Genomic DNA, 19,995 nt, shown 5'->3' on the forward strand with positions numbered 1-19,995 from the left:
TGGAAAATGGTACAGGGATGAACAGTTGAGAGCTACATCATGGGCCCCTAAAGAGCATATGCCTTGAAGGCAAGAACTATGTTTTAATTTCATGGGTGTCCCCTATCGTCCTAATGTGATTACCTGCCCTGAGTAATTGTTTAACTAAACAGAGCATGAACTGGAAGGGCTGCATCCACACAACCAGTCATTTACTAAGCACATGCATCATACATTATCGTTCCTCCTTTCTCTCCCTTCTTCATCTCTGTGCTGGGCTACTTGCCCCCTTTTTCCAAGAATCTCTACTACACCCAAAGCTTCATGGGCAGAGACCATGTCATCCCCCTCACTGCTATATCTCAGGACCTGGCACTGTGTGGCACATAAGGCCCCCACTAAACATATATGGAGTCAAAAAATAAATGAAAACAAACCTGTTTCCAACTTGGGCTCGTTTCATGGAAACCACTGCTTAGTACCAAAGTGTGACCTGTGTTCATTTGTGTCAAACACATTCACGTATGCCATTTGCCATGGGACAGAGGAGACATGGTGACGTTCACAGGGAAGCGGAGGTGAAAGTGGATGGAGGCAGGGTCATTTTCCCAGCACATGTGCATATTGTGTGTATACATATAATTATGCCGCATGTTCTCAAAATCATGGCCTAGAAAGAGATTTTTCATGGAGGTGGTGCCCATTTCAGTTGATGGTACCATTTCAGGTTGTAATCGAGATACAAATTTATAGGAGATCAACTATAAGACAATGTCCTTTACCCATTGTATGGGCATCACACACAATGCCTTCGACCTTCAACACCCCTCTTTCCACCCAAATTCTAATTATAGACATGTGATTTATTTTCCACCACGGTTTTCTCCCAGGTGATTTATTTTCCACCACGGTTTTCAACAGCAGCCACTCTGAAAAGTGGAGGAGAGACAGTAGAAAACAGATGCAGAAAAAGGATGCCTTCGCTATTAACTGTCACTGCTCGAAGTGTGGTCCCAGCAGGCTGTGTCAGCACCTGGGAACCTCGGGAAATGCAAATTCTGGGGCCTAATCGGAGTCTTCCAGAGTCAGAATCTTGGGGGCATGTGAGAGGGGTGGGCAGCAAGCTGTGTTTTCACCAACCCTGCAGGTGTTTGCCAAGGCACGGTAAAGCTTGAGAAGCTTGGGTCTAAAGAGCTATTTATTCCTTTTCAGAATTCTCTCAGGCATTACCTAGAGGGGAAACTGGGTGTCTGGAACCCATGGAGGAGGCTTTTCATTATTTACCTTTTTGTACTTAAAACATTTTTCTTAGCCACATGATTACCTTGCTATTCCAATGGAAATAAAAACAACAAAAAAGTAAATCACACCTCTATCAAGAGCACACTGAAAAGGAAAGGGTAACTCATGGCAACTACTCTAGGATGTTCCTGGTAATCATTCCTTAACTGTTTAGCTGAACAGTTTCCCTCCTCTCCTAAATGACAAGGAGGAAGACAGAATGAGGATAAGGTAATACATTGGCAAAGTTTTATTTTGTTAACAAAATATATTTTGTTTGATATTTCTAAAAATATTAGAGGACTAAGGATGTCCCTTAAGATGATATCAATGTGACAATGAGGAAAGCCAGGACAACATACCATTTCCACACTATACAGCATGTTTATTTGTTTGCTTTTTAGCTCAATTAGGGAAAGCATTTGTAGTGATGGTTTGCCTAGATTCTTCAATAATTGGAAGAGAATGTACAAAGCACAAATAAGAGTTTGCATTCATGTTTTAACCCTTGACATGATTTTATTTTCCTAAAGATGATGGCTGCTCTCACACCTTCTCAAACTGCTTTAGGACTGCCTTGTTTTTACCTATCCCACTAAAAGAAAAAAAAAAACCACACAATCGCTAATATGCTAAGTTAAAGTAATATATAATACTAAGACTCTACTGCGAGTCTGTTTCCAAAGGAAAAACCAGAGGACTACGGGAACTAAAGGGCTCATCAAACACAAACAGTAAGAACAACTGGAGGCACAGACCCCTCTCACCCAAACAATGGTTTTTGGGTTAGAGTCCCCTATATTTAAGAAAAACATTTCACTTTCAATAAATAATAGGGATCACGGGTCCTTGCCTCTGTCAGCCACAATGGTCTGAGGCAGTCACTCATTGTGATGCGGGGTGCCAAATGCCCCCCTTCCTCACTTCGGCGACTCTACACTATGATGGACACTGGAAAACTGAACTTGTGTCAGGAAACTGACATGATTTTTCATGTTACTTTCTTAGTGTTGTTATCCATCTCCTAGGGCTATAGAAGAAATGAAGACTCACTGAAAAGTTTAATCCTAATAACTCACAAAACAGCATATGCTCTTGAAAAGGGTTATAGAAACTCACAGATAGAATTGTGCGAACCATTTCAAGAGTAGTCCTCATAGCTTGAATTCCTTAAACACAGTACTTTGCAATGAAGTTAGCCAAATACAGAGAAACAAAACAGTTTTCAAGTTTTATTCTGGGTTATTTTTAACTCCAGATTTTTTTTTTTTTTAAGAAAAGGAACAGAATTTGGAATTAAGTTGGTGGTGAGCAGAAAACTACTCTTCCAATTATCTCTTCTTGAGCTAATCTTATCAAAGGTCTAACTTGCTTTTAATATTTGTAAATAAATAACCACACAGATAAACTGCATCACCTTTCCCACCAGCTAGGGACATTTACACTGAAAAAAAGAAAATTTTAATAAAGTCTATCTGAAACATCAAAAAACATGTAGCTCATTTCAAAGAGGGATCCTATCAAATATGATTGAAATGAACTCCTAAGTATATATCTTTTCCTCTTAAGAATTAGCTATACTTAAGGATATTCTTTACCAGTACCATATGCACAAAAGCCAAAAGATTAAAAAAGAGAAAAACAAATCAAATCTGCAAAAAGATCCACTTATTCAAAGAATAACGAATCATTCATTTTCATTAAACTAGAAGTTGATCTATAACACACCACAGGTCATTATAAAAGGAAGGAAAACAAACATCTAATAAACCATCAGGATTCTTTTTAAAATCCAGTAGATTAAAATGCAAAGAAGTAATCTTAAAGCTGTGATTTCAGAGAAAAAAACTTGCATCTCTCTAGTTAAGTATTTGCGGCTAAAACATTTTAGAAATTTTCTTAACTAGGAAAGAAACTTCCCTGATCTCTGCGAAATGTCTCACAGGAATTGTGTTCTGGCTAACACTGCACAGGGGTGTGAGTGAAGGAAAAGTCCCCAGGATCCCATGCATTAAAGACATCGGGGGATCTGTGGACAAGAGCCCTTACCTGGTCTTCCTTAAGCCTCCAGCGTCCACAGCCATCCTTTAATAAGGTAAAGTGAGGTCCTGCAGAGAGCGGGAAGAGCCAACCAACCCTCAAGGCAGGCTGAGAGCGTGCAAAGCCCCAGCTGACAGCCTGCTTCCCTCTCCCCAGGCTCTCTGCCTAAGAGGCTGCACAGAGTCCAACTCGGTGCCAAATCTTAATCCTTTTGCAGGATCTCACATGGAGCCGCCTCACCTCTTCCATTCCTGCAAAGCCTCTTCCTGCTGCACTTCCTTCTGAAACCATTAGTCACTGCAACAACCCAGACCCACCGAATGAAGCCCAATCTCAAACCGTACTGAAAAATCCTGCAATACACAGGGTGATGAGTGTTTACATTAGCTGAAATAAAATGATGTAATACCCAGAATCAGGGGAGGGCCCTGATCCAGGGTCAGGGCATTGTAAGAACTGCTGTGAAATACAACTTTTCTGGATGGAGAGAGGAAAAAAAAATACTCATCTTTGGGTTTTGTTAATCTAGAGTCTAAACGTAGAGTTATTTGGATTGTTCTGCTCTCGTCAAGATTAAGAGGTTTTCCAAAGAGAAATTCAGAACTTCTCAATTACCCACAGCTTTATTCAAGAGAATAAGAGGTAGCAAACAGAACCCAAAATGAATCTGCATGCAAAAAACTTAGTATTGAGGGGTTTATGGGAGAAGGCATCAATCCAAGGCTGTGAGCGCCTGCCATGCTGTGAGATAGGAGAGCCTCCTAAAGGTGCAGATGTCTTTAAAGTAAAGGCAACTCCCAGGAAAAACAGTATTGTTTTAAGCAAAAAGTCTGTTTCTCTTCCTGTAGCTTTTCATGAACAAGAAAGCCCAGGGGTTCCCAACACCATTCCCAATGGGCAACTGCTATTGATTCCTTCAGGACCCTACGGTCCCTGAGTCAGGTGGGAAGGAAAGATGTGAGGGCCACACTGCTGCTGGATAAGAAGGGGATGAGGACAGGGGGCAGGGGAAAAGCGCCTGCTCGGGGGAGAGACCTGCTAGGGTTTCATGACTGTTCTTGACTGGCTGGCCTGAGACTGGTGGGGATGCCAGAGACAGACTATTTGGTTTTGGATGTGTTACTGACCACAATGTGAAACTTTACAAAGGATTTATCATGTGCTGGGCACTGTGCTAACACTTTGCGGGCACACCTCCCAGAGCCCCCACAAGAGCTCTGCAAGGTAGATACTATCATTGTTCCTCTTCTGTATATGAAGAGAACCCCCAAAGCACAGAGGAGTGAGGTGGTGGTGAGCTGGTAAGCAGTGTACCAGAGTTGTCTGGTGGCTCCTTAACCACCAGTCTATTGCTCTTGCCAGCTTCTCTAACCATCACCACCACCACCACCACCACTGTAATAATCATAATAATAACAACACCATTCACATTTATTGAGTGTACTATGCAGTAGGTACTATGCTAAGGGCATTATATGAGTATTCTCATTTGCCCTATAAAAGCCCCTAAGAGGCAGTTTTATCATTCCCATTCCACAGATGCAGAAATGAAGGCTCAGAGGGAATGAGTGCCTTGTGGGGCCAGCCACACAGCTGGTTAAGGGGAAAAGCAGGGATTGGAGCCAGGCCTGGTGGATTCTAGAGTTCCATATATGACACTAACACTACCCATTCTTTTAGTGACACTCCTGTCACTCAGATCAATTCTGGAAAACCTCTTTGGAAACTTCCTTCAGAGCCTGTACATTCCATTTGAGTAAATACACATTTTTGAATATCAGTTCCATGTTGGGCACTGCAGAGGGTATAACTATATGGTCCTATTTTCCAGAGCCTTCCCACCTGGTAGGGAAAGTGGAGGCAGAAGGAGGTTATTGCACCATAAAAATAAGGGAGCCTGAGCTAAGTGTTCCTACAGAGCCACCAAGGGTGATGGGGGTTTGGGCAAGTGATAAATTATTTAAAAATTATCCAAATGACTACTAATATGCCCAGTGGTGGTGATTAGCCATCCTTAGAGGGTGGATGTAATTTTGGCTTACAGGCCACTCAATCAGAGCCAAGTCTGGGGAATAATGTAGGTCATCAAGCAGGGCAATACCATTTTTGGTCACAATCTAGGTGTGGCTATAAAATAGTAAGATGGATTTTCCTGTGTGGCTCAGACTAGCTCTGAAGGCGATTCCTAAAGGGCAGTTCCAAAAATGTTTCGAGCAATGATACCATCTCCAGATTAAAGGCAGAGCCAACCAAAGAGATTTCAAAAGACAATGTTTCTCAAGCACAGCACTTGACCACACGCAGGCAATAGCCTGCAGAATCAGCGAGCTCCCTATCAGCAGCTCCAGATTAGCTTGCTTGCTGCTCTGCCCCCAGCACGTGGAATGATGCTCAGCACAGGGCAATGCTCAATCAATATTTGTTGACTGAATGCAAGACACTTTTGAATGTGAAATGTTAAAATTTGTCTTATTATTTGGTTACACTTAGACGTCTGCCTATGGAATACACCTTCCCAGCTGAGTCCAATGGCTAGAGTAAGGCTATACTTACCCAGTCTATCTATAAGGCCAGGCCCTGGGTAGTCAGCTGGCCATGACACCTTCCCACTCTGTCCATATTTGTGGCCAGTCTTGTATTCAGTGGGAGGAGGAGCGAGGACTGGTGCTAAAGATGCTACCATGCAGGACTGGCTTAGGGCTTGTGGCCAAGTGGGCTGACAGGTTCCTCCAGTGGTGCCAGCTCTGGAAGCCAGGCAACACTAGGAAATGCTTCCACAACCCTGTTAGGGCTGGGCAGGATTTGTGACCCACAGCCAAGCTGGACTCCAAGTAGATCCAAGTCTGGGGGATTGCAGGCTGTCTCAGGAACCATCCCCCAACCACAGCCTGACTCCATACACATTCCAAAAAAAAAAAAAAATTAACATTTCAGACTCTATGGGGTTCCCCAAACAAACAGATTCAATGGGAGTTCAGAATAAATCTCAGGAGAGTCAGAACCCAGAGGTTTTTCCCATCTTCTGTGGTCACCAATTCTCTCCTTCTTGTCCTTATGTTAACTCCTTGTTTTTGTTTGCTTGTGCTTGGTTTAGTAACCATCCACATAAACAAGCCAATACCAGATGGGCTAAAGCCTCTCTGCCACTAGGAATGCCAGGGCTGAAGGAACTCTTTGGGTCTAATGGGATCCTCTTGGCTTGCCTATCTACCACCAGTGAGGGAAAGGGCTGGTCTCTCACTAACTTGAGGTCTTGAGCAGCTACTTAACCTTCGGGTGTCTCAATTTCCTCACCTTTAAGTAAAGAAAATAGTAATACCCTCAAACACAACGTTGCTGAATGAGAAAACACATAGAAAAGACTTGAGTGCCAGGTCAGAGTAGGTCCTTACTGAGTCCCAGGTGCTGCTGTTGTTTCACGCTCACTGGGTGTGGGGAAACAGAAGAGGGACAACAGAGCAGCACAACAGAAGCCACTGAGAGTGGGAAACAGCCTTCGTGTATGTCTGTATCTAGTCACTGTGTCATTCTGCATCAACGACCGATGCCCCGTGGAATGCCGCAGAAGGATTTGGTGTGGTTTCTATATTATAGTACATAAAGTCAAACGACAATAATATCCAGCTCTGAGAAGGATTTAGAGCCCCGGGTTGTCTGAGGGAAGCCACTATTGTTAACCACTATGTTTAGCTCTTGAGCTTCTTGGCAAAGGGATTCACAAGAGAAACACACTGAGGGGGGAGCATAGATGTCATCCAATCCAAAAACAAGTAAGGGCTCAAGCTGAGAAACAAACTTTTTCCTGGCTCCAAATTTCCAGAGGAATTTATAAGCTGGGATATAGGGTACCAGGTAATAGAAAGGACAATGCCTTCTCCGGTACTTATGCAAAAGATACAGAGACATCTTTGCAAGGGCCCAGACTAACACGGTCCCTCCATAAAAGCTGAGGGTCCACGTTAAACTGCAGCCCGACAGAGGCGTTTATGGTTTCACAGAATGTCAGCATCAGGAGGGCCCACTGTCCAGCCCCCTGGTTTTATGGAGGTGGAAAGACTGCCAGGAGCTCAAGGGCAGCTGGCCGAGCACCCGGGCACAGAGCTCTCAGTCCTATGCTTGTCTCCACCCTGTACTCCGCTCTATCCCTCCTTTCTTCCAACAAACAAAAGGAAGCTTCCCTTGGTCCCTTTCCCCAGGGGATACGGCAAAGCTGCAGCAGCGTCCTTCACACTGTGGGAATCCCTGTTCTTTAAGTTTGGTTAAAAATAATTTTGAAAATGTTTAAATTTTCAAAGTCCGGCCTGGCGAGTGTCCAAGCGGCCTTCGCAGTCTGCAGCACAAAGCTGCTGTAGGCTCTGAATGCTGGGCTGTATCTGCCTGTCGTCAAGACACATTCCCCACTCTGATGTCCAGTTTTAAAAGGTGGTGTGCTGTGTCTGTCTACACAAAACTTACCCAAACTCCCAGCACCACAACCACATGAGACTAAACTTATCCAGACTCCTAGCACCACAGCCCCATTAGATGAACTTTAGGAACTCATACAGAATTTCACCACACTGCATTACAGATATTTTTCCGATGCCTGGAATTCTCTTTTCTCTTTTCCCCATCAAAAGAACTCTCAAACATTCTTTATATATAAGCTGAATTTTTAAGGACGCTTCCTTGAGCTCCATGACAAAGTTGAATATCCCAACATTATAGTCCCTTCTCCAGCATTTAACACATTTTTGGTCTTGCGCATTCCAGTCTTTGAGTGAATATCTGAATACTGTTCTCCACCCTCACCTGACTGTAAATTATATAAGGTTTCAATTTCTGTTTTTGTGTTTCTAGTGCCGTTTAAAGTGGCTAACATACATAATAAATACTTGAAAGATTAAAAAAAAAAAAGGTGGTATGTTTTAGCTGCTACTGTTCTGAAAAGCTTTCTAAGTGCCCTTCTGGTGTGTGAAGTGCCCCGACAGGCCTAGTTATTCCTTCCAACACCACTATGAGGACGGTTCCATGATTAAACCGGGATTTGAACTGTATTAGTTGATTTCAGAGCCCAAGGTCTTCACTACACACTCTGCTCCTGTTACAGAATGAGAATCCTTGTGAGGCAGGAACTAAGCCTGGGAACCATGCTCGTGTCCAGGCCCCTGCTGTAGCAGTAACGTTTCTGAGTTCAACACTTGGCAAATGCCATATAAACTGTAGCAGCTTATCCTAAAATTCTAGGAGACACTCTGGACAGATGGTCTTAAGATTGGGGCAATTCTTTAACTGTGGTGTCCTGAAGCCAAAATCAAAACAAAAACCCCAGAGTACATCCAACATTAGCCATATCTAACAGGGAAAAGCACTTCTGGCCAATCACAGGAAACCAGTGTTTGCTCTCACCAGGCTAGAAACAAGTGGCAAGGTGGTTGGGTACACAGGTGGCATGGTTCCCAGGCCAGGGTGTGGGTGTGGTTTTTGGCACTGTCACATCTCCTGTGCAACCCTGGGCAAGTGGCTTAACTTCTCTAGAACCCAGTTTCCTCTTCTGTAAAAGGAGAGAGCAATATCAGTGCCTCTTTAATGGAGCCGAGGGCATTACATGAGAAAACATCAGTGAAGTGGTTTGCAAGAGTGGGAGGCCCATATTGTGGGCTCAAGAAAAATCAGCTAATGACAGCAGACACATCTTTAAGGCAGGTATCAGAATACAGATTAATGGTTGAACTTGGGAATTCATACAAGTGTCCTTAGTGTGAATTAGATGCTGCTAAACATTTGAGGCCAAATGTTACCCATTTCCCCCATACATCCTGATTTTGTTTTACCTAATATACTCTTTCCCAACTCTCAAAGCAATTGTGGTATATTATAGATTCATCTAAGTTTCTAGCAATACTGTTTATTGGCAACATGTAATATTTACCCTTCGGATTCTTGACCAAGAATGAAAACCCCACTTCTCTCCTGTTCCTTCTTACCAAGGGCTTGGATGCAAAAAGTAATGATCATACAGAATTGCCAGAAGTACGTTTGGCCTATCTATCTGTATTAAATTTTAAATTACAGTCTTTGATCAAATCAAATCATGGGAAAGCCATATTCCTAAAATATCAACATTTTTACTTCATGTAAAATTGGTTTTAATAAATTTGCTCCAATGTTTTGCCATTGACTTTTCAATGCTGTTCTGTAGTTTTCCATATACAAGTCTTGTACCTCTTCTGTTAGATTTACTTCTAAGTATTTTATTCTTTTGATGATATTGTAAATGGAATGTTTTCTTAATTTCACTTTGGAATTGTTCATTGCCAGTGTGAAGAAATATAATTGATTTCTGCACATTGATCTTGTATTCAGCCATTGGCTTTTATTGGTGGATGTTACAAATATTCATTCATTCAAAAAATATATCCTGAGCACCTACTAGGTGTTGGGCTCTGGTATATAATGAAGAATACAATAGATATGGTGCCTGCCCCCTCAAGAGCTTGGTATTGAGTAGGGGAACTGGGTACAGGTGAGATGTACCTCCTCATTACTGGCAAGATGCTGGTAAGCACTGCCCACATCACAGAGGGTCCCTGTACGAGGGCCATGGCAAAATTAGGAAATGCTATGTATCCCCTTAGCAACGATTCTATTTTGATCCCATGGTCACTATGAATTGTGTAGCTGGATAGATTTTCTTTGCTTCAGTTGCTAGGATGCTTAGGGCTATGTTGTGGCCAAACTCTCACAAATGACGCTAAGGCAAACATTAATTTTGCCATATTTATTTTTCCTTTTTTCCCTGTTTTTCTCATCTTATTATTTTATTTTTGTCTTGGGTAGATATGTGCAGCTGCCTCAAATCTTTTATGGATAGAGGCTGGGAGGGAGGGAAAGAAAGGAGCAAGGGAGGAAGAAAGGGAGAAAAAAAGGAAGGAATTCCAGTTACTTGTTAATATTCCTGAGAATGTTAACTTATTATGAAGATACACTCCTCCTTCCTGAAGGAGACTTCAGGATGTGACTTTTTTTTTTTTTTTTTTTTTTAACCTGGGTGAATGCTTATACCATCTGGAATAAGACCTGTTCCATACTTACAAGGTTCTTTAATCTGCTTTTGGCAGGTCTAAATTAAACAAAGTCTATTGGTTTTATTCAGACACACTGGAAGTGCTTTTCTGGCATGACTTCAATAAAATCTCCTTTCTTCATTATACATAGAGAATCTAGGCAAGAGCAGGCAAGGTAGACAGAGTATCTTTTCCCAGAGTCATTTGTGATAAGAGACAGTATAAGCAGTTCAACTCTGTGGTCACTCAGAGTTCTATTTGAATACTGACTCTGTTATTACTTACTAGCTGTGTGATTCTGAGAATGTTAATTACCCTCTCCAAGTTTCAGTTACTTCATCTATAAAGTTGAGATAATACCTGCATTATTAGCTATTAGTGTAATCAAAATTAAATGATATTTAGCATCAGCCCAAGAACACATCAATTTAATACTGCAATGAAAGTACTAGGCAGTGCCTCTCTGCCTACTTGTGATCTCTCTCTGTCTATCAAATAAATAAATAAAAATCTTAAAAAAAAAAAAGAAAGTACTAGGCAGTGCGATAAGACAAGAAAAGCAAACAAGTAGTATAAAGATGGCAACAGAAAAAATATACCCAACTGTATGTGGCAACTTGGTAAAAATCAATTAGACTTCTACCTAATAACAAAATAAATTCCAGATGAATGAAAATCCAGAACATGAAAATCAAAACATTTAAAACATTTTGAGAATCTCTTTCTAATCATGGATCAGGGAATATAATAAAAATAAAAAAAAACAGAAATCAAAGAGGAAAATGTTAGATTGTTTTCAAATCTAAAATTCTTATACAACACGTGATCATCTGAACAGAGACAAGAGAGATAAAAGTTATGGACTAGAAGAAGGTATCTGCAACATATACAAAGCAAAGGAATAATCCATCTACACAGTGAACTTTATAAACCAATGAGAAAAAGACAAATAACCAAACACGTAAGTGGCAAAAGATATTAATAGGCAATTTACAGAAGTAGCTTAAGTAGCCAATAAACTGAAAAATGTTCAACCTTACTAGGAAAATATAAATGAAAACAAGAGTGAGATATTTCCCATTGAAAAGGCTAGCCAGAATGTCATATTTTCTATTTTCTTTCACTCACAGATTTTCCAATGACGAGTCTGACAATTGTCCTCATAGTGGTTATCTCTGAAGAAGGAAGAAAGAATAGGGAATAGGTCTCTTTAACATTTCATTTCCTTAAAAACAAAAGTCTGAGGCAAATAGGATTTACAACTCTGGGCAGTGGATACATGACTATTTGTCATAAGCTTCTCTGTGCTTTCCTATATGCTTGAAATAATAGTAATAAATGAACTATATCTAAAACAACATTGTTGATATTAAGGAGGAATGACATAACAGAAAAATGCCTAAATAAGCCAGTTATTTTTAACATGATGGTTCCAGAATGGGAACCAGGATGATCTGGACAGGGACAGTGCAAAAGCTGGCAGGTAGGGGCAGCAGGAGGGACAGGTGAGTGACTTGAAGAAAGAGGTACATTTTAGAGAAAACACTGGTCTACAAAATAAAGTCTCAAAGCAGAGGAGTTACTTCTCTGGAAACACAGAGAAGTACAGGCCTTGCTTGTTCACTTACTGCATGAATATTTATTACATTGGAGTATTTTACCTGGTCTTTGGCCCAATACCATGTATAGTGTTATGCTAGAAACAGACTTATGTGGTAATCAAACTAATAGCTAGTCTTTGCAAGGGGAAGGTATAATTTTAGAAAGCCTTCTTTGAGGACATGAACTGAAGTTAATCACCAGGTACAAAGAGATAGTAGGTAGACTGTGCATCCCAGGGAGCGAAACCAGTATGTGCAAAGGCCCTGAGGCAGAAAGGAGTCTAGGGCTATGAAGGTGTTAGTGCAGAATATATAGAAACCTCTGTGAGAGATTCTGGGGTGCAGTGAGGACGGGCATTGCATTGGGGAAACTGGAGAGTCTATTTTGCCTTTCACAAAGATCAAAGAACCAGAGAGAAACCACCCAGGGTGAAGAACCATGTGTAAAAAGTTGAAAGACATCTATAAGCAATAATAAAAGCTGGGCGGGAAAAGGGTTAACAGGAGTTCTTAACTGGTCTACATTCAGTTCAATCTGTGATATTCCCTTTCACGGATATAAAATCAATTATGAACTTGAAACTTGAAAACAAGTCAGTAGGTTGAACTGCAGAGGACACCATGGGAAAGGTACATCAAGGAAGTGGGATCTGCTGAGGAATGGGAAGGTTCCTTGCACACTGATATTTGAAGAAACTCCTAGAGCCAAGTTCTAGAATCAGTGGTTAAAACAACAACAACATCAAACAAACAAATAAAAAAAACAATCTAGGAGCATCCTTCTTGGATGTGATCTTGGCTGAAGCTGGTCACACATAAAAATTCAGGAATCAAAAATTCCAACTGGCTTGGGGCAGGAATTTCTCCTGAGGTTTCTTGGATTGGCTCTGCTATAAAGAACAAAAGAGAATAAATTTTACACCTGCAATTTTTATAATGGAAAGTGACATCTTCTTGGGATTAAACCAAGAGAAATAAATAAAACTGAAAGCGTTCCCCTAATATCATATCAAACTCAGGCTCCAGGGAGGACATTAACATTTTCTCATTTCAAACAACGCTCCATGCTGGAGTCCTCTGGTGGGAGAGCTTGTGACCTCAGATTTGCTCCAACGACTTTCTCTTAATGTTGGGATGACAATATCCACTTGACTTGAGTGACATTCACCTATTTGCCCTCGGGTCCGAGTGCAACCTCTTGAGCAAAAAAGCAAAAAAGCAACTTGAGACCAATTTTTTTTTCTCAGAAAATTTTAATGGTCATCAATGTAGAAATACTAAAACTCTGTCCACCTGGGGGAAAGTGAATTGGACTAACACTGAGGAGGGATGCAGCACACACTACTGTGGACTTGAGTTCTGCTTCTTGCCAGTTATGTGACTTTGCCCAAGTCATCAACTGCCAAAGCCCATTCTCTCATGCATAAAGGAAGCTAAAAACACACTTCTTTGGAGTCACCATTGTAAAAGTCAGACTTGGTAATGTTTTTTAAAAGCATGGACCACAGTAAGCAATTGTTGTAGTTATTGCTAATATTTTAAATGTTACTCATAAAATCAAGGCAAAAAGTGCTCCTCAAGGTCATTCTTGTTGTTTTCTGATGGGCTAATTTGGGTGGAAAGCCACAAGTCACTGGCAGTAATTACAACCTGAATACATGCAGCTCTTCTTGATAGGACCAAATAACTTTTAAAAGGGGGTTTCAGTTGCTGAATACAAAATCATCAAAGTCATCCCTATCCACTCATTCTAACACATGAGGACTATAGGGACTAAATGCAGGACATCACTACAATAATAAAAGGTTGGAAAACTCTGGAATTCAATTATTTTTAAGATTTAAAAAAATCAATGAGGTACTTCTGCTATTTATTATGTAACATCCCCATCAGAGACAGAGGCAGCATTCCCTAATCACAAAACGTCTAAATAAATAAAGACTGTGTCTAGCCTCATGCTAGTTCAGATCAGGTTTTGCCACCAAATGAGCGTGCCAGCAACTTAAAAAACAATGTTTTGTTTTTTGGTCTTTTACTTTTAAAATAAAATTCCCATACTCAAGACATTTTACTTTTGTGTCTTTATCTTGTAGAAATAAAATTTCACAGTGCCCAAAGATGTAAAACAATAGTCACTGCAACATCGTTTTTAATAGGAAGGTGTTGGAAACAGCCTTACAGGGCTGCTTGTAGGAAGATGGATTAATACAGGATGGAAAATCCACACAGTAGAATACTATGTGCCCATTACAAAGAATGAGGCTTTCTAGAGAAGTGCTTCTCAACCTCAGCACTGTTGACATGGAGAGCCAGATCATTCTTTGTAGTATGTGTGGTGTGTATGTGTGTGTGTGGGGAAAGCTTGCCCCCATTGAGAACCACTGTTCTAGAGATAATCATATATATAAACAGCCCTAAACCACTGATGAGTGGCAAAGGCAAGATGTAGCATAATGCTTATGACATGATACTAATTTTATTTAAACGGAGATCTATACTTGTAGATGTGTAGAAAATTGCCTGGATAGTGATGCCACAGACTGTTAGTGGATACCTTGAGGAGGTGAGGGGGACCACGAATGGGAGGCTTTCCCCCTTTATTCATTCATTTATGCATTTCAATTGGGTAAGTTTTTATTTCAGAAATGTGGTTTCTGGAAAAAAAATGATGATATACAAATTGAGAGCAAGTACAAAGTTTTAAAACTCAGAATAAAAGTCTCAGAAAAGGACATGTGTCAGAACCGGGGAAGAAAACCCACTCGAGGTGGGTGTCCAGCAGGGCTCACAGGACACCCAAGACTGCCAGCAGCTGCCTCCAGCACCCTGGCCTTGTAAGAGGCTAAACCCATTATCTGACCATCACCCTGGAAATCCTCCAGTCTTTCTGCAGAATAACAATCCCCTAACTGTACACTCCGAACCTCTCCTGAGGGCATTTTTTTGGCTGATGTTCTTTTGAGGCAGAAATTAAAGGAATCCTGCTGGGACTCAGCGGAAAGAGCAAGAGCTGGAAGATTCAGTTCTATTTCCACCTACTGGTAGGAAAGAAGACAACAAGGCAAGGTTGAGGAGAGGCAGCACCACTCTCCAACACTGACCCCCTGCAGTCTTAACAAAGACCTCTGCCCTCTGAACTCCTACTGCAATGGACGAAAGTCTCAGAAATCACCTGGCAGAAATATCAGCTTAACCAAATTCAAAAGACCATGTGATTGATCAAATTAAGCACTGTACAGTTCCATAACAGCTGGGAGCTCTCTCAAGAAAATATAGGATATTAATTTCATTAATTTTCCACTAAACACTCTAATAAGGATTCCCTGACCCATTCTACATAGAGCTCTTTTTATGAAACTCTCAAGATTTCTCACAGAGGCAGCTTAGCATGGAGGTAAAATTAAAGAAAGGCTTTATAGTTAGAAAGACCTGGATTCAAGCCACAGACTTTCCCATGCTCTTGTAGTTGACCTTGAGCAAGTCACGTCACTGCCAAGCTGCCATTTTCTCTCCTGTGAAAGGGGGAATCCTAATGTTACCACTGTATAGGGATATTGTTAGGATTACATGAGCTCATGGATTCAGCATGGTCCTTGACTCACAGGAAATAAACACTATTTTTATTACACAATAATTCCACTGACTTCCACCCACTTCTCATATGGAAAACTGAGGCAAAGGGTGATGCTCAAGCGGAAGGGAAGTTTGAACATTGAGACACATTCTGAATGTTACTCCCTCAACCAGGTCATGATGCAGGCCTCCCCACACTCTTGCTTTTCCCATTGTACTCAGGAAGAGGATATCATCTGTTGTCCTGATAGACATGCCCGCATATTTGTCTCATGACATGCATGTTTCCAGGCATATGATCCAAATACCCTCCCTTCACTCAAACAAAGGTAGAGTCAGCTTGAGAAAGACACCCATACCAATGTTTTCACCTCTATGGCACTTTTATCATAAAAAACAGAATGCCAGCAATTTAGTTAGTAGAAAAACTATTCAGTTTCCTGAGAGGAATGACTCCCAAAGTCCATATATATGGATTTGTCACCTAATTTTATGTCAATTTTGCTTTCTCAGGTAAAATGGCATAAACATTGATACTTCTTTTTCTTTTAAGTAGGCTTCACACACAGTGTGGAGTCCAATGCAGGACCCAAGTCCACAATGCTGAGACGAAGACCTGAGCTAAGATCTAGAGTCATTTGTTTAACCAACTGAGTTGCACTAGTGCCCCTATTAGCCTAATATTTTTTTAATATAGATTTTATTTATTTATTTGACACAGAGAGAGAGAAAGACAGCAAGAGACAGAACACAAGCAGGGGGAGTGGGAGAAGGAGAAGCAGGTTTCCCTCAGAACAGGGAACCGGATATGGGACTTGATCCCAGGACCCTGGGATCATGACCTGAGCTGAAGGCAGACACTTAATGACAGAGCCACCCAAGTGCCCCTTAGTATTTTTACATGATTTATTACTGTCACCAAATATAAAGAATGCATCTGGTTCCCTACACTGGGTTGGGTGATGGGGAGGTGAGGCACTGGGTTGCTCTCAAAAAGCTCCCAGCCCAGCTGGAGAGGTGGGCATGCCCCTTGCTAACTAGCCATTCTGCTAATGGTGCAAATACCAAGTGCTACAGAGCAAAGAAGGGAGACACTAATTCTGATGGTGGATATGGAGATTCCGGAAAGATCTACGAGGCAAGATAATGCTTGAGCCAGTTCTTGAAAGATAAGAATTAACTGCCAGGAGAGAGGGAAGAAGGGAAGTGATGAAGAGAATCCACAGAAGCCTAATCACTTAAAATCCAACTGTCTTTGTGAAAAACACGATGTGTAGACCTGGGTTGTCCAGGCATAAATGATCTGTTTGATAAGAGAGGAGTAGAACTTATTAATGTAACTGTCCTACTTGGTATTATAAAAATCATACTTAAGAAAATCAATGCCAAGTTCTGGGAAATGGATCCATGCAAAACTGAAACCTGAGGAACAATAACCATTAACATCAGTAACTGGACTGATGTTCCCTTCTAAACGCAAATGGATTCACATACCAGTTAAAAGGGCTTTGGTGTATCACTACAAAATCTATATCTCAGCCAAATAGTACCCTAATGTATCTGAACAATTACATTAAAGTTGTTATAAGTGAATATTTAGATTTTTCAATAAGTTAGTCATAATACATATCCATGTAGAGATAAAAATCACCGGGTTGACTACATGCAGGCCATGAATAGCAAAATGAATTTCATATTGCATGCCAATGTTAATCAACTGGTAGAAGTACTTGGGATGTTTCATTATGAAAGATTTTTAGGCCATATCTGGACCCCATGCCCCCCCCAAAAACCATCATGATGACTAGTAAGGTCTTCCCTGGGTGGTGTGGATAAACGCAACATATGTGCCCAGCGTTTGTCACCCCTGACTTAAAAATTAGAAAGCTTAAACCTCAATTGGAGTCTGTTTATTAAAACTATTTATTAGTAAAACTCTCTCCACATGTTTGCTCCTCTGGACTCCTCTTCGCTGTCCCATACCAGTTCTGCTTCTCCTTCTTCACTCCTTCATCTGGAACATCTCCCTTTCTGAACCCTCACACATCCCTCAAAATCTAACTCAAGACCCACTTTCTGTGAAGCCATTCCTAATGATTTTCAGCCTTCATTGAGCTCCACATGATTGTAGTTGTATCAGTTACAAGTTTGTAAGTCGGTTATTTGGAATTCAGAACATGCTCACCTATGAAACTGTGTATAAATGTTGATTAGTATCCCAAGCTAGTCTATGAAAAAATCTAAGTAATGACATGGGAGAAAATGCATTTGTCAGAATGTTCATTTAAAGATAAACTGTAATAAGCTGCTTGGGGCCACAGGGTTAAGAAAATGCTCAAAGCTTGAGGTGGGAAGCTGGGTATGGAAGGATGAAGTTAGGAGCCAGAGAGCTGGGTGCTCCCTGGGGCAGGAGATGAAGGGCAAGGAGGTGAAAAAGAAGAACTCCTGACATCACCTTTGCAGGTGGAGATGCCGGAAGGGATGTTGGAATTCTTACGCAGGGGAAGGTGATGTCAACCCTCTCCTCAGTAAACCTCCATGTCGTCCACCAATGCTTCTGTGTCTAGAGTGGTGGCTTCTGGGAACTCAGAGAGGAGCGCCACCTAATGACATCAGATGGCATTAATTTAACCTTTATTACATGAGAAAATGAAAACTGCAAACTCTTATTGAAATTCTGGGGATTAAGTGTAATTAAACTTATCACTGTTGGTCCCTGAGAGAAAAACGGCTTATTTGTAAGAAAACAGAGAAGTAAATGGAAATTTTCAAATAAAGAAATAAATGGAGATATTCTGAGTAGTTTCCAAGGTTTGGTTTGTATGGATCACAAACTCAAATACCTAGGAGCCAAGCAGGTAAGTGAAATAGGTAATCTAAGTGAAATGGTTGGAACAGGAGAGGTAAAAGGTAGAGACAATGCACTCCACTGAACATTCCAATTCAAATTTACATTCAAATAATAATAGCAATAATCACCAAACATTGAAGGCATATCACATTTCAGCTTCAGTAACTTCTATTATGCCCATTTTACAGTCAAGAAATTGAGGCAGAGAGGTACAGGCATTTGTCTGAGGTAGGAGAGTGGTGGAGGTGGGAGCCAAATCCAAGCAGACAGACTCGTATGTACCACCCTAATTAGCCCTGGAGCACAGCTCTCTTACTTGGTTACCATGCAGGTATTGTCCTCCATGGAATGAAACTGGTGAAAGAGAGACAGGTAAAAGCAGGGACAGAACCAGAGAAGAGTTAATATAAAGAGGGGGAAGGGCAAATGCAGGGGTGATAACAAGCAGAAAGGAAGCGGAGTAAAGAAGTGGTGAAGAAAGGGCATGATGTAACCAGCCGAGGACTGGGAGAGAGAGAAAGAGGGAAGGGGGTTAAGAAGAGAATCCATATACACCCCAGGGGAGACTGCTGAGCTGGGAGAAGAAGGTATTTGTATAATGGATGCCTTTCTCTAAAGAGGGAAGAAAGAAGAGCCAGGAGCTAGGCACCAGGTGGTGCCCCTGGCATAGAGGAGACTATCCTGAGCCAAGATGGCCTCAAGGTATGAGAGGAGCAGGGAAGAAGGAGGCAGCCACTAATAGCCCTCCCTTCCAGCCCTTGGAGTCCGCATGGGACATGCCCAAGTTGAACAGCTCTGCCCTAACACAAGTGTTAGTTTCGTAGAATAGCAGTAAATCCAAGACCTGGGCTTTCATCTCAGGTCTAGCACTTCATCACTACCTGATCTTGAACAAGCTGCTTAGCCTCATGAACTTCTCTTTATCTCTGAAATGGAATAGTAATGTCTCCTCTCCTCCCTGATTATTGGCAAGACTGTGTGCCAATGGGAATGAAGTGCTTAGCCCAGGGCCTGGCACACGACATGTGCAAGGTCACATCAGGAAGAAAGGATTAACACTGGTGGTGTAGTCCAGGAAAGCTATAGAAAAGGATGGTCCTAAAGAGTGGGTAGGATATGAAGCGAAATAAGAAAAGGGAATTGAGGTTGAGGTGCTGGGGATGGTAGGAAAGAGGGAGATGGGGGAGTGGTGGGAATTGGGGAGACAGTGCCTGAAGGCACAGATGCAGCAATGGGCCCAGATTTTCTTTCTGTGAGATTCAGGGTGGAAATATTCTCAGTTAAAAGGAACAGCATGAAGAGTAGGGGAAAATGGCGAATGCATAAGAGTATCATACTGTGGAAAAGCTAGAAACTTTTGCTCAAAAAAAGCATATCACCATGCCAAGGAATAACCTGTTAATATATCTTAGAAACAACTGACCTTGTAATTGGGCAATTAGACCCTAGATTGAGATAAATAGAAAAAAGAGGAGTGGACTGAAGAGCACCAGAAGGAGAACAAACTAGCCTCTACTGGGGATCATTGTTCCTGGTGAAGGGAAGGAACCAGCTCTTCTGCTTCAGGATGAGGCCATTGACAGAGGGTGTGGGTGCAGAGGAGGAATATCAGACATTGGGGACA

At 41.5% G+C, this 19,995-nt stretch overlaps 1 protein-coding gene across 6 annotated transcripts in view; it reads right to left on the reverse strand.

Moving 5' to 3' along the window:
• The window catches only part of PLCE1 (phospholipase C epsilon 1), a 325,242-nt gene that overhangs the window by 222,589 nt on the left and 82,658 nt on the right, over window positions 1–19,995 (reverse strand). The window contains exon 1 of one of the 6 annotated variants that reach the window (XM_045068713.1): window positions 3,310–3,458. The exons of the other annotated variants lie outside the window; for them this stretch is intronic. The gene's annotated coding sequence lies outside the window, so the exon portion shown is untranslated. Of the gene's footprint in view, window positions 1–3,309; window positions 3,459–19,995 lie in introns of those variants that run through there. 6 annotated transcript variants of the gene reach the window in all.

The sequence above is a fragment of the Mustela putorius genome, unplaced genomic scaffold, assembly GCF_011764305.1.
Source record: "Mustela putorius furo isolate JIRA1106 unplaced genomic scaffold, ASM1176430v1.1 tig00003909_pilon_pilon_pilon, whole genome shotgun sequence".
Lineage (NCBI taxonomy): Eukaryota > Metazoa > Chordata > Mammalia > Carnivora > Mustelidae > Mustela > Mustela putorius.